Genomic DNA, 16226 nt, shown 5'->3' with positions numbered 1-16226 from the left:
ATCCCATACTTTTGAAAGTAGAGTCTAGAAGAGATGTTTGCATGGTCATGGACATAGCACTATTCACAATAGCTAATAGGTGGGAGCAATCCAAATGCCCATTGATGGGTGAATGGGTAAAAAAAAGTAATCTATACATATGTTGGAATATCATTCAGCCTTCAAAAAAAAGGAAATCCCATCAAAACTACAACATGAATAAACATTGAAAACATTGTGCTAAGAGAAATAAGCCAGCCACAAAAAGACAAATGCTGTTTGATTCTACTTAATAAGACGTATCTAAAGTAGTCAAATTCATAGAAACAGAGAATAAAGTGGTGATTAGTGGGGGGGGGTGTTGCTAGGACTGGGAAGAGGGGGGGAAATGGGAGTTGTTGTTTAATGGGTGTAAACTTTGAAATGAACTTTTTTTTTCAGATGATAAAGTTCTGGAGATCTGTTTTACAGAAATATGAATATACTTGATGTTTTCAAACTGTACACTTAAAATGGCTCAGATGGTAATTTTAATGTTATGTGTTTTTTAGCAACAGGAAAAAAGAGTGATAGACATTTCTATAACATATACGCAGTATGGAAGGCTAAGTGTATGTGTGTGTAGAGAAATTTATATTTCTGTATATAAAGATTTTATTTATTTGTTTGACAGAGAGAGACACACAGTGAGAATAGGAACACAAGCAGAGGGAGTGGGAGAGGGAGAAGAAGGCTTCCCACTGAGCAGGGAGCCTGATGCGGGGCTCGATCCCAGGACGCTGGGATCATGACCTGAGCCAAAGGCATATACTTAATGACTGAGCCACCCAGGCATCCCCATTTCTGCATATATACATGTATGGTTACAGGACCATTTTTGGGCAATTGAGTCTGGCATATTTCAATGAGTTAAGCTTAGATTGAGCCTAGTGGTGTCGTTGTAACTATAGTTTATGATGCATTAATGTTTTTTAAAATTCAGAAATATTGCTCAATCATTTGTATTATTGACTGAATGTTTGTGTCTCCTTAAAATTCCTATATTTAAAACTAATCTCCAATGTGTGGTATGTGGAGGTAGGGCCTTGGCAGGTGCTTAGGTCATGAGGGTGGAGCCTTCATGAATGGGATTAGCCCTTATTAAGGAGACCCTAGGGAGCTCCCTTGCCACTTCTGTCATATGAAGGCACCACATAAAGACTGTGACCTAGAAGAGGGTGCTCACCCAACCATGCTGGCATCCTGATTTCAGATTTGCAGCCTCCAGATCTTTGAGCAGTAAATTTATGTTGTTCAGAAACCTCCCAGCCTGTGCTATCTAGTTCTAACAGCCCGAACAGAGTAAGACACCTAGCCTCGAAAGTCACACAGGACAACCTCTGCAACATTCCCTGTGTGAGCACTGAGGCAACAAGTCTAGTCACTTGCAAGGGAAGGGGAATTAGATTCCACCTTTTGGAGGTAACAATGTCAATGACTTTGTAGATATATTTACAAATGACAATGCCATGTGATTGGTTTTGCCAATGAAAACCAAAACATGTCACTTCCAGAGGAAAACACATCTTGTTTTAATTTAAGAGTGATTTAAGAGCTAAGATGTGATTTCCCACATTCTTGCCCCTTCCCAATATTGAGGTTTATGTGTTTAACTGAAGAGGTAAAGCTGAGTCATTGCATGAGGGACAGCTGTCCTAGAAAGTAGCCCTGACTTTCAGGGGACCTTACATGAGTGATAAATAAACTATTGTTTTGAGCCATTGAGAGTTTATTTTATTTATTTTATTTTGGGGGGGTTCTTTTTAAAAATTTAAGTAGAATTAATTAACATACAGTGTATTATTAGTTTCAGAGGTGGATTTCAGTGATTTATCAGTCTTATATGACACCCAGTGCTCATTATATCATGTGCCCTCCTTAATGCTCATCACCCAGTTACCGCATCCCCCCATCCAAGTTTGTTTCCACTCCAGCAACCCTCAGTTTGTTTCCTATGATCAAGAGTCTCTTATGGTTTGTCTCCCTTTCTGATTTCATCGTTTTATTTTTTCTGGGTTTCTTTAATTAACCAGAATCATGCTGTATGTATTGTTCTTTGATGTGTTTGTTAATGTTCCAGCCTAGAACACTCCTTTTATCCATTGTAGAGCCTATGGAATTAGTGTCACTATTCGGGTTGCTTCATTCTGCTGTTATAATTATGCCCACTTTTTTTATGCATAAACTTGAGTACACCGGCTGGAATTTGAGGGGAAGAGTGTCAGTTTGAGTCCTTGTCAGTCTGAGGTGAAGGTGTGTTGACTTGGCATTGAGCAGGTGGCAAGCAGTACATGCTGACTCAGGCAGGAGGGTTGCTGGACTGTGGATTTGGGATCCACAGGCCTGTGGCATTTTGTGTGATGGGGACATGGCTGGTTTTGCTCCTGGTCATGAATTCCTTTAACTTTTGTTTTCCTGGGCAACTCTATCTTTCCTCTTCCGAATGAAAGCCTTACGGTAGAGTGTTCTTGGCTGCAGATTTTTTCCCTTTTAGCACTTTGAATATATCATGCCACTCTCTTCTAGCCTGTAAAGTTTCTGCTGAAAAATGCACTGGTAGCCTATGGGGCTTCTCTTGTATGTAACTGCTTTCCTTTCTCTTGCTGCTCTTAAAATTCTCTCTTTATCATTACTTTGGGCCACTGTATTTACTTTGTGTCTTGGTGTACACCTTTTGGGGATGGTCTTGTTGGTGGCTGTCTGTGCCTCCTGGATCTGGATTTCTCTTTCATCTCCCAGATTCAGGAAATTTTCAGCTATTATTTCTTTAAATAAATCTTCTTCCCCTTTTCTCTCTCTTCTCCTTCTGGGATCCCTATTATGTGACTGTTATGCTTGACAGTGTCACTGAGTTCCTTGGGTCTATAATCATTTTGTGTACTTGTGTACATTACTCTGTCCTCCAGGTTGATGATCTGTTCTTCTGCTCCCTCTTGTTTGCTATTTATTCCAGGTGATCTATTTTTTAAATAAATTTTTTATTTTTTATTAACATATAATGTATTATTAGCCCCAGGGGTACAGGTCTGTGAATCGCCAGGTGTACACACTTCACAGCACTCACCATAGCACATACCCTCCCCAATATCCATAACCCAACCACCTTCTCCCTACTCCCTCTCCCCCCAGCAACCCTAAGTTTGTTTTGTGAGATTAAGAGTCTCTTATGGTTTGTCTCCCTCCCCGATCCCATGTTGTTTCATTTTGTCCTTCCCTACCCCCAAACCCGCCACTTTGCCTCTCAAATTCTTCATATCAGGGAGATCATATGATAATTGTCTTTCTCTGATTGACTTATTTCACTCACCATAATACCCTCTAGTTCCATCCACCCAGGTGATCTATATTTAATTTCATTTAGTGAGTTCATTATCTCTAACTGCTTCTTTTTTTAGGTCTCCTATCTCTTTGTGGTGGGTCTCATGGAGGTCCTAACTCCTTTCTCAATTCTAGTGAGTATCTTTATGAGCATTACTTTAAATTCACTCTCAGATATTACTTATCTCCATTTTGTTTTGGTCTCTTATTACGATTTTGGTCTGTTCTTTCATTTGGGACAGTTCCCTCTGTCTCCTTACTTTGCCTATTTCTGTGTCTGCTTCTACATGTTAGGAAAGTTAGCTATATCTCCCACACTTGAAAGTAGTGGCTTTATGAAGAAGAGGTCCTGTAGTACCCCACAGTGCAATGTCTTCTTTTCACCAGAAACTTGTGCTTCAGGGGTGTCTCCTATGTGTGTTGCTACAGGGGTGACCTACCATTGTGGTGAAGCTGTGTTTGCCTTCAGTGTAGCCTGCAATGGTTCTCTGCCTGTTGTGGGCAGAGTCTGGTGCCTGTGGTATTAGTGGGCCAGTCTGGGGCTGCCTTGGGCTTGAGTTGAGTAAGACCAGGTGTTTGCCAGAGATGAAGTAGCACCAAGCTGCAGGGCACTTTTCCTGTGTTGTCCCCTGAGAAACTTTTGTTGGTGGGTGGGGCCCGTAGTTAGATCAGCTGCTTTCCTCCAGCCCACTGCAGGGGCCACAGTCAGACTGATGTGTGTTTATCTTCTCCTCTCCCTGGAGCAGGACTCACTTTGGAGTGGTGTTGGCCCTTGTCTGGGCTGCTTCCACACTGCCAGGCTTGTAGCACTGTTTTGATGGGATCTTGCCAAGAGTGATTGGAGGAGGTGGGTCCACTTTGTTGTGGCCTCTTGTCTACCTCTGGCTGCAGGGAGTGTTCTGCCACTCTTCAGGTTAGGTTGCTTTCTGGGTTATTTATGCTAATGTGGGTGTTCTCCAGGGGATCACCCCACGAGGTGAGCCTGGCTCCTATTCTGTCATTTTCCTGGCAGTCTCTAAGCCACTGAGATTTTAGAGTTACTGCACCATAACCCAGTCTGTCCTGACCAATGCTCCCCAGCATCCAAATTTGCAAGATGGATTGTTTCAGGACAACCCTGGAGATTACAGCATATGATTCAAAAAGATAGACTGCATTACCAATGTTCCTGACAGTATAGAAGAAGGGTTGGCAAACTAAGTCTCACAGACCAAATCCAGCCCACAGTCTGCTATTGCATAGCCTATAAATATGAATGTTTTTTCTATTTTTAAATAGTCGGAAAAAAAAAAAACCAAAAGAAGAATATCTCATGACATGTGAAAATGATGACATTCAAATTCCTGTGTCCATAAAGATTTTTGGGACCATGCCCATTGATTTAAGTATTACCAATGGCTGTTTCTCATCACAGCAGTGTCAAGTAGGTGCATGACCCCCACAGCCCAAATTAGTTACTATCTGGTTCTTTGCAGAAAACATTCACTAACCTTGGCCAAGAAAGACAGCCTGGCAAAACACGGAATCTGATGACTTTGATTTGAAATATGGTTCAAGAAAGTTAGGAATAGATTTAAGAAACACCTTAACCAATCAATTTTCTTTGCATCTATATTTTTATTGGCTCATAGGTGATATGGGATAAAAAAGAATCTGTCTAAATAAGTTTAAAAGCTTCTTGAATAAATACACACTGCAATTCCTAAGAAATAAAAAATAATTGTGGCATAGTTTAATTTGTAACTTTTTTCCCTTCCTTACAATCTGTAGTGTCCTTGACTCAATATAATATGGTAGTGATAAAAAGTGAAAGAATTTCACTTTTCACATTTTACATTCCAACAGTCACATAATAGGGACCCCAGAAGGAGAAAAAGTGAAAAAATTTCATAATTTTCACTGCTCATTATGATAAGCAGACTGACTTAGCATCTCTTTCTTGCACTTACTCTACCTCTGGCAGTTGGCCCAGTACATATAATACAGTGGGTTGTGACTTACCTATCTAGGTAGAACATCAGGATTGGAGAGTCTTAAATCTAGGGCGTTTTCTGAATTTCACTGAGCTGTGTGGGAGACCTGGAATGGTAAAGTGAAGCAGGAATGCCCTAGGGCAGATGCTGTTCACATCTTTTTTCCCCCATCTGTTCTTACTGAGCAGTTCTCATCTCTATACAAAAGGTAACTGCTGCCAGAGATGTCTGGGATGAGTGTTCATTTGTTTTCTGAGGTCTCTGTTGTCAGCACTTCTGAGGATGGCAGCTGACATGTCCTTACTTTACAGAATTCAACCATTGTTTTCTGGTAAAATACAGGGAACCTGAAGATGTAATATGGGATAGGCTTTGTTCTTTTTTTTTTAATCGTCATCTATGATTAAAAATCATTCATCTGATGATCGTTCATCTGATGACGAACTCTTAGCTGGGATGAGAGGAAGGAAAGCAGGCAATTCATTCTAAATCATTATCCTGAGTTGTAGGGATCTTAAAGGCACAGAGCCTTCTTCTGGGTATTTTGCCTTTAAATGGGTCTTTCACTGCAGAAGACTTGGCAGAAAAACTCTAGAAAACTCATCTGTTGTCAAAAGCAAAAGTAACAAGAATGATCAAATTTAAGGAACCACGTGGGCCAAATGGAACCAAAATGGGGGCTCTGACTTCTTTTGAAGTCAGATTTATTGGGGGATAATTTACATACAATAAAATTCACCCCTTTTAGATGTAGATTCATTGAGTCCTGATGAATATGGAGAGGTTTATGACACCAATATGATCAAAACAGAAAACAGTTCCTTTATCCCAGGAAGTTCCTTCTGGCCTGCTGGCAGTCAGTTCTCTCTCATCCCCCAATCCCCAGCCCAGGGCCACTATCTATTTGTGTTTTGTTCTTCCCATTTTTCCTTCTCTAGATGGTCATCCAATTGGCATCATATAAATGAAACTATCCCATTACCATCTATTATGGACTAAATTGTGTTTTTTTTTCCCAAATTCATATATTGAAATCCTAACCCTGAGTACCTTAGAATATGACCATATTTGGAGATAGGACCTCCAATGAGATAATTAAAGTTAAATGAGGTCATATGAGTGAGCCCTAACCCAATAAGACTGGAGTCCTTATAAGAAGAGACAACAGAAATCTCTCTACACGCACACATACACACACACACATGCACACACGCACACACACACACACACACACACACAGAAGAAAGGCCATGTAAAGACACACCCAGAAGGTGGCTGTCAGCAGGCCAGGATGAGAGTTCTTCCCAGAAACCAACCTTACCCACACCTTGATCTTAGACCTCCAGTCTCCAGAATTGTGAGAAAATAAATAAATTTCTCTTGTCTAGGCCACCCAGTCTGTGATATTTTATTATGGCAACCCTGGAAAACTAACACACCAGCCTTTTGAGTCTGGCTTTCTTCAGTTAGAATATTCTTGGGGTTCATCTATGTTGTTGTGTGTATCAATACTTTATTCTTTATTGAGTAGTATCCCATTGCATGAATGTACCACAATTTGTTTACCAATTCACTGGTTGATGGACATTTAGGATATTTCTCAATTTAGTTTTTGTCCATTACAAATAATGTTGCTATGAACATGCATGCACAAGTCTTTCTGTGGGCCTGTGCTTTCATTTCAATGACTATGGGGGGGATTGCTGGATCAAATGATAAGCGTATGTTTAATCTTATAAAAACCACCAAACTCTTTTCCAGCATGGCTGTATCATTTTGTGTTCTCTTCAGCCACGCATGTGATTTTTATTTGTTCTGCATCCTTGTTGACTCTTAGTATTGTCAGTCTTTTAAATTTTAGCTGTGCTGACAGGTATGTAATGCTATTTAGCTGGGACTTTCATTTGCATTTCCCTGATGGCCAGTGATGTTGAACATCTTTTCATATGCTTAATTTGCCATTTATTTATCTCTTTGATAAAGCATCTGTTCAAATTTTTGGCCCTCCCCACTTAAAAAAATTGGGTGTTTTGTCTTCTTAATTACTGAGTTGTAAGATTTATTTGTATATTCTGGATTCAGGTCCTTCACTGGATACATGTTTTGTAAAAATTTTCTTCTGGTCTTGGTTTGGTTGGTCATTGTTATTTTCCTAAAAGTATCTTTCAAAGAACAGAAGGTTTTCATTGGGATGAAGTTCAATATATACATTTTTTCCTCTTATGATTCATGTTTTTTTTTTTTTAAAGATTTTATTTAGTTATTTGAAAGAGAGAGAGAGAGAGTGCATGAGAGGTGGAGATGGGAGAGGGAGAAGCAGATACCAGGATCCTGAGATCATGACCTGAGTCAAAAACAACTTAGCTGACTGAGCCACACAGGTGTCCCCAGTTCATGTTTTTATGTCCTACCTAAAATCTTTAGGTAGGTCTAACCCAAGATCTCTATTAATATTCTAGTATTGCTATAACAAATTACTACAAATTGAGTGGCATAATTCAACATGAACTTCTTTTTTTAAAAAAAAGATTTTATTATGCATTTGTTTGTTTATTTATTTATTTGTCAGAGGAAGAGAGAGAGGGAGAGCACAAGCAGGGGAAGCAGCAGGCAGAGGGAGAAGCAGGCTCTCTGCTGAGTAAGGAGCCTGATGTGGGACCCAGGATGCTGGGATCCCAGACCCTGGGATCATGACCTGAGCTGAAGGCAGACATTGAAGTGACTGAACCATCCAGGCTACCCAAGACAACATGAATTTCTTATCTCACATTTCTAGAGGTCAGAAGTGTGGCTTCCTTGGCTGGTTTCTCAGCTCTGGTTTTCATAAGGTCAAAACGAAGGTGTTGGTTGGCTGGGTTTGTGCTGAGAGGATCAGGAAGAATCTATTTCCTTGGAAGAATGTAAGTTCATTGAGGTTGGTGGTAGAATCCAGTTCCCTGAGGTTATAGGACCAGGGTCCCCATTTTCTTGCTGGTGTCAGCCAGGGCTGCCCTTAGCTCCTAGAGACCTCTCTCTGATACTCTCACACATGAGAATTTCTTATCTCTCATTTCTAGAGGTCAGAAGTGTGGGTTCCTTGGCTGGTTTCTCAGCTCTGGTTTTCATAAGGTCAAAACGAAGGTGTTGGTTGGCTGGGTTTGTGCTGAGAGGATCAGGAAGAATCTATTTCCTTGGAAGAATCCAAGTTCATTGAGGTTGGTGGTAGAATCCAGTTCCCTGAGGTTATAGGACCAGGGTCCCCATTTCCTTGCTGGTGTCAGCCAGGGCTGCCCTTAGCTCCTAGAGACTTCTCTTTGATACTCACACTTAAGTGCCTAACCCTCACGCCCAGTAAAAGCATGTGGAATCCTTCTCACAGTTAGAGTCTCTAATTTTCCCTTCTGCTTAGTTGGAGAAAGTTCTTTGTATTTAAGGGATCTTGTGATTAGATTAAGCCCACTTGGATATGCTCCCTATTTTAAAGTCTGTAACCTTAATTACATCTGCAAAGTCGCTCTGCCATATAACTTAGCATATTCCAGGTTCAAGGTTAGGGAATGGGCATCTTTGGGAAGTCATCCTGCTGACCACAGGGGCAAATATTTTCCCCCATATTTCTTCTAGAAGCTTTCCCATGTTACCTGTTACAATTTAATCTATGATCCATTTTAAATTAATTTTTGTATGTGGTATGAGATTATGAGTTTGAGTTCCTTTTTTTTCCTTTTTAATTTTTTTTGCATGTGGATATCCAATTGTTTTAAAAGTATTTGCTGGATAAATTAGAGTTTTTATTTCTATCATCATGAAAAATTATGATTTTTATAGTTTCAGAACAAACAGAACTATGATTCATGTTAGTTGATTACATGAACAGTTGTATCATATTTTAGGCATTTATAAAAAATATTTTTTTTCTGGGAATTTTTAGGAGTGGAGGCATATGGAAACCTATTCCCCTTCTCACTTTCTACACATACTCAGCATTCCAGATGGCCATGGAATCCATAGCTTAGTGGGCTCAGGGGTGCTAAACAATTCTGAACTAAAGGAAGCCATAAGAAGACTCCTAGCTTCCTCTTCTTGCTTCTTTAGGGTGAGGTGGGCATTTCCTGGGAATAGTTAAGAAGACTTAACGAGGAGTGGCAACAATCCATGACCAGACTGTAAAGATCAGAAATTGGAGGCAGGACTGGAAAGAGTGGGTCAATTCCGGGTGCTGCAATGTTGGGGTAGGAGATTTGGAGGTGGGGCACAGGTAAGAATGGGATCTGACTGCTTCACAGGCAAGGAATGAGCTAAAAGGTAGAATGTCAGACAGATCATAGCACATGCCACTTACAATGGGAATTTGCCCATCTCGAGGCCACGTCTCACACCTGTCTCTCTCTCAGTAGTGTTGGTATCTGAAGAGACCCATTAAGAGCCTGGGACCTCATGCCAAATATCCAGCATGGATCATAGACCAGTCTGGTCTTTGAAATCAAAGAGTAGACACAGCTCAGTAGATGGGGTGAGGAGTCTTGAATTCTTAATGCATTTCCTTCCTAAGTAGAAATCAGAGTCGCAGCAGCTAAGCTTATTAAATTTAAAGCCTCTTGTTCTTTCTTCTGAATCTGTAGGCGAAAAGCCTGAGACAAAAGTCTCTAAACTGGGGTCGGAAATGAAGGTGGTATCAGAAGGTTCCTGAGATGGCCCAATATTCTGTCTGTGGCTAGAAGAACTGGCAAGTCTCTCGATGATGAAGTGTTTTGCATGGTAGTTGAGTCTGCTCATCTGTCCCCTTCTGGGAAAGTTTTTGCAGGAGAACTCTTGGGGCAAAACTAACTTACCACAAGAAGTCTTGGCCTGGGTACTCAGGAGGGAGACCCCCACTAATGAACAAGGAAGAGGGACAAGGAGGCAAGATGCTGCTCAGGGAAGCTCTAGAATCCACTGGCCAGTTGGCTCAGGATACCTGGGAGAATAGAATCATTCATTCATTCTACAAATATTTATGAAGCACTTCTAAGCTTGACAGAGGTATACTGACAAAGTAGACAAAAAATTTTGTCGTCGAGCTTACAGCATAGTGGCAAGAGACAGACATGGATTATAATAAACAAAGGACAGCTTGTGTTGGAACATGATCAGTGGGTCCCTATAGGGAAACAAAGGAAGCAGGTAAGAGGGAGTGAGAGGGGTCAGGTGAGGGCAGGAGTGCAGGGGTAGGGGCAAGTCTGGGTAAACTTCCCCAAGAAGGAGAGATTTGAGTAAAACGCCTTAAGGATGAGAGAGCGAACCATGGGCATTTGTAGGGGAAGGAAACTTCCAGGAACAGGGAATTGTTGCTGGAAAGCCTTTGAGCAGGAGCCCCTGGTGCTCAGGGAACAAAGAAGGGGAAGAGTGAGGTGCAGAGGATCCAGCAAAAAGGGGAGAAATATTAAGGAGTTTTTACCAGGCGGGACCCGGGGCTTTCACTGTGAGGGTGGAGTCAGTGGGATCCGAGGGTTCAGGCACAGTAGGGCTGCTGTTCAGGAAATAGGGTCTGGGATGGGGTTGGGGAGCAGGTGGGATGGGGGTTGGCAAGACAGAAGTGGGGACAACAGGGAAGATACTGCAAAACCTGGGCGATGGTGGTTTTCCAGTGGAGTTGAGGACACACAGCCCATTCTGCATTTATGCCACCTAAAGGCAGAGCCAGTAAATTGTGGGCCAACTCTTTGAAGTGCTGTGGCTGTTTGCCAACTTCCTGCCTCTTGTCTGGAATGTCACTGGGGCTGGACCTTGGGCTAGATCACGAATTTCCACCCCAGGAAGCTGGGGGAGGGGTGGAGTGGGGAAGTGAGGTAGGGATGTTGCCTTGCTGTGAGTATTTCTGAGAGAGCATTCCCTCTCCTTTTAAGAAAGGTTTCCCACAATGAAAACTACATCCAGGAAAACAAGAAACAAGAGGAGGCTGGGTCTCGGGAATTCCACCCTCACAGCTTCCCTCTGTCCCCATCGTCTACTCCTCTGGGCACGTAGTCGCTCTGGGTGGGGCAGAGGTCACGTTCTCTTTGGGGATCCCCGTGCCTAACCTTAGTCAGGTAGTGGATTCTGGCCAGACTGATGGAAGCTGGTCATCTGTGCTGCGTCCAGGCTGAAGCATGGAGCGTGATGGGACCTCAGCTCCATGGACCACCGACAGGCAGGGTGGTGAGGGAGGACATGGGACAGTGCAGGAAAGGGCTAGGAATGCCCACTAATCTCAGACAATGGCAATGACTTCGCTTTATTGAGTGGCCACTGTGTGCCAGACACGCTGCATGCATGGTTGGATCAATGACACTTCTTCCCTGCTAAGGAATTAACATGAGTAACTTGGGGCTGGGCACCTTCCGTAATCTGCCTGTGAAAGAAAGTTTTATATACTCTGGGGCTAAGGGTAGGTGTTCTTCCTGCAGAAATAAAACCCAAACCAGGCTTAGTGGTTCTCAAGAAATGACTTCTGTGAAATATCTACATGAAACAGTCAAATGGAAAGAAGTTAGGTGGATGGACCATGACAGCTCGATAGGATTGGGATTCTTTCCTGGGGATCAGGAGTGGGTGTAATTCTTCAGTATGATGGGGGAGCAGAGGGTGGGCTGGGGACAGGGCACAGCTGAGACCCTGCAGACACCCTTCCCCAAAGTGGGGTGTGTGTGGCATTCCTTGGGCATTCCTGGCTGCCGTGGAGCTGAGGGGAGGAAGACCCAGTGGTTGGCTTATGGAGATCGCTGTCCTGCAGGACATGGGTCTCAGTCTGCAGCTGTTTCGGTGATTTGCAGGAAGGGGGCATTCTTGGCAATGACCTAACTTCTGGAGGAAAATATACCTCAAATTGGATGTCCTTGTAGCCTGCAGCCCACTGACAAATACTAAAGGCCGGCAGGGTATAATTTCCTTTAGGAAGCTCTCAACTGTCTTAATGTTAATGCTTTCCTAGAGGGAAAAACAACCTTAGCTTGACAATAGCTAGGCCTGGGGTATCCTGTACGTCTTCTTCAGCATCTGAAAATCCTTTCAGAAGTTTTCTTTGTCTTTACTTTCCCCAACCCCAAAGTGTATAATCGGTCATTCCTCACAATCCCAGGTTGGCAGCTCTTTCTGCCCACAGGTCCTGTTCCCGTGCTTTAATAAAGCCACCTTTTTGCACCAAAGACATCTCAAGAATTCTTTCTTGGCCTCCAGCTCTGGACCTCACCAACATTTCAAAACTACATCAAGTGCAAGGTGTATTTTAGTTTTAGGCATTTTAGGCCAGCAGCTGGAGCTTAGAGGAGACTCCTCTGACCCCTGTCCATATCATCTGCCTTTCCTGCCTTGGGTACAGTGGTTCTTCTTCGTCACCCCCACTGCACAGCTCCCCCTTAAAAGCCTGGATGGTTGGAACCTGAGGCTTGAAAGCACTAACAGGGAAGGGCGGGGTGGTACAAGGGACATGCGCCCAGCCACCTCCCCTATTTCCTGTCTCCACCTAGATGTTGGGTGACCACAGTGCCTCTTTCAGGATGTGGCTGCTTCTCTTGCCTTCTTGGGGCCTCTGTTCCTCTGCTCTGGGCCCCCTACTGCCTTCACTTCCTGCTTTTCCCTGCAGCCGTTGCAATGAAGCCTGTCTACCCCAGACCTGGCACTATTCTGGATTCCTTGTTCTTTGCAACTGCCCCTAGCCTAGACACAACAGGGGAGGGGGGTGCCTGGCAGCCACCTTAGGGTGATTTCACATTCAAGTACACTACCGGACCAATATCCAAGGAAAGCTTCAAAACGAATGTAGACATCTCAGGTCTCTCAAGATTGACTTGGGACAAAGCATCTTAAGCTGGTCTCCACTTGCCCCTCTCTTCAAGGTCCTGCACTTGTCTGCCAACCCCCAACCCCCAGCTCTGCTGCTTTTCCTCCCAGCCCTCCCCACCCCCATTCCCAGCTGCTTTCTCCTCCTGGTCTCATTTTTCCTTCTGGAAACACCTTCTTTCCTTCCTTATCATTATTTCTGAAAGCTGGTTCTATTTGAATAAATGCTTAAATAAAAAAGAACGCATGAAATGGCCAAACAAAAGAGCCTGGAAGTCAGGCTAACCACAAATGTGTGCTGTGTCACCCTGCAGGGCTTGGGAAGCTCTTGTTATTAAGTTGCAAGCTTCACCACAGTAGTTAGATTGGTTCCCTTGTCAGAAGATAAGCAGTGGATCTTGTAAAAGGGCAGTGGAGGTCAGAATTCATGGTGGCAAAAATTGTCACCTCAAAAACTTGTTAAGCTTGTAGAATGCACCACTTTCTGGGCATCAGCCTTAGAGATTGCCATCTGGGGCCAGGGACCCAGGAATTTGCATCTTAAGCTTCGTGGTGATTCTGAAGCCGTGAGCCACGGACCATGCTGGCAAGCAGTGACCCCACGTACAGCCATCTTGGAGAACCCCTCTCAGAACACCATCAGGTCAGAGATACTTTACTGGGACCAAAGGCCCCTCTAGTGGTGCAGCTTCCCCCAGAGCAGGTCCTATGGGCGTTCCTGCTAATGGGAGATTCCAGAGTCCAGATCAGAGGATGCTGGTGGCCAGCTCCAGGCTGGGCCAACCACCAGACCCCAAACTGTTTCAGTGAAAAACAGATCCCACAGCCCTCCTTCCAGCCGGCATTCCTAGTGCGCCTCCTAGTGCATCTACGTTGACCCTGAGGTTTTAAACTGGTGACAAGAAGAGAAGGGACCTTTCATCCTCAGTTACTGCAGAAGTCCTGAGTGCCTGGAACTCTCAGAGCTGGTTTGGAGCCTATTCTGGGCTAGTGGGAAGAGTTCTTCTCTGGCTCAGCTGTGCCCAAGTGTTCCAAAGAGCTCAGAACCAGGTCCAGAGAGTCCAGGGAAAACCACTCTGAGGACTCGGGGACGGGTGGTTTTGATTCCAGGCTTGGCTACACATATACATCAGGTGCGGTCCAGATACGGAAATAGCCAAGTCTGTCCTCTGGCCTCTGTCCCAGGGCAATTCTGGCTGCATTGTTATTCATAGGGGCTGAGGGGTAGCCTGACTGCGCTTGCCACACATTAGGACTAATCCTCTGCCTTGCTTTTTAGGAGGACGAGCCTCTCACAGGGGATACACCTCCCTGCAGGATACAGTAGGTACTAGAGCATTTCAGGTGTTTCCCGCTGCTGAGTGTTCACATGTGCCCGTTAGCCCCAATGCCCACCTTTGATGGGCTGCCATAAACCTCCTGCCCTGGGGGGCAGAAAGACCAGGATTTCACACCATGAGGGCACTTCCGTGGGCCCATTAATCAGTTCAGACACTAGGCATGGGGTCCACAGAGCCAGCCCCTTGGTCTGGGCCTTGACCACGGGGCATCGCTGCAGCCCTGAGTCTGAGCTCACGACCCCAGCGCCCTGGCTCCCTGTCTGCAGGGCTGCCAAGTCCAAAGGCAGGAAGCCTTAGTGTTGCCCCTGGGACATAAGGACGTGTCTGCCTCATCTCACTCCTGAGACTACAGCTTGAGAGTGCCAAACCATCCCTCCACCTTGAACACATTCTGTCCCAGGGCAATGGGACAGATGAGTTCTGGTGACAGCTGACATCTTTGACCTGCAGCTGCTCCTTCCTGCTGACACTCAGGCCTTGCGTCCAGGCTCAGGTCCCTGTCCTCACTCCCGAGTCTCCTGGCTTGAAGGCCTTGTGCTGTCTGCTGGCAAATTGGCCTCCATGTCACTTCTGGATCAACGGAGGAGAGGGGTCCCACAGGGGTGTCACCCGCTCCAAACCATCAGATGCCAATGACTACTCTTGGCCCAAGGTGTCCCCAGTGCCGAGGCATCTCAGCTCTGGTCTTATCCAACAGAAACACCTGCTGGCACACTGCCTGAAGGAACTTTCTGCTGAGAGGGTCTTTGCTGAATGGCATTCCCTTTTCTAGATAGCTCCAGAGATGCAAGTGGCCCCCTTGAGACCAGGGGAAAAATGAGTAAGACAATGGCTTCATGGATTCCTTTATCTCGTGTCACTTCACAGCAGCGTGACTTGTAAAAGGAATAGGGTCTGTGCTTTTCTTTCTCCTTCCCTTCTTTTCTTTTCCTTTCCTTTCCTTTTCTTTTTCCCAGGGACAATGGCAGAAGGGAGAGCCTGGAATCATGTAGTCCACACGCCCAATTCCAGGAGGTGAGGAACTCCATGATGCAGTAGGAGAATCTTTAGGGGGAACGAAGTAGTCAGTCTCCTCAGAGAAGGAAGGGGAGAGGCCAAGGCTCCCAGCAGGACCTACAAGGCCAGCTGGAGGCACAGCTCCCCAGCCACCTGCGGGATGGGACCTTGCTGGGTCTGGTTCTGCCAGAGTGTGGAGAGCATCTGAGAAAGGGACTCAAGCCAGATGCTGATTGCCAGTTAAGTCTACCTCCCCTGAGGACAGGTTAACTTGACCAGGAGACCATGCCTTCCCAGATCCTAAGATTGAATTTTCCAAGGTTGAATTTCTTCTCTTTTTCCCTTTTTTGTTTTGTTTTGTTTTTTAAAATAGGCTCCACATTGGGTCTGGAGCCCGATGTGGGGCTTGAACTCATGGCCCTGAGATCAAGACTTGAGCTGAGGAGATCAAGAGTCAGACACTTAACCAACTGAGGCATCCAGGTGCCCGTCCAAGGTTGAATTTCTGGTATCAGCTGGAGGAGGGTACATATTCTTATGTATAATTCCTTTAGTCACGTCCCATAGAAATGCCTTTGCCCTGCCCAGCTTCAAGGGACCACTTTAGAGTTATTTTTAACCTCCGGTGTCACAGTTTTGGGGGGTCATCTTGGGCTGCCCTAGGCTTTCTAGCAGGCCTGGCCAGTGTGGTTGGGGAGGAATGGAACAGAGCTGGACCAGGAAGGGAGAAACAGCTTGGGTGCAGAACTAGAAGGGGTTCCTGGGGGGAGGCAATTGGCCTGTGTGCAGGGGTGTCACTGACACC

The sequence above is a fragment of the Mustela lutreola genome, chromosome 3 (assembly GCF_030435805.1).
Source record: "Mustela lutreola isolate mMusLut2 chromosome 3, mMusLut2.pri, whole genome shotgun sequence".
Lineage (NCBI taxonomy): Eukaryota > Metazoa > Chordata > Mammalia > Carnivora > Mustelidae > Mustela > Mustela lutreola.
Note: the sequence above shows the minus strand (reverse complement) of the source record.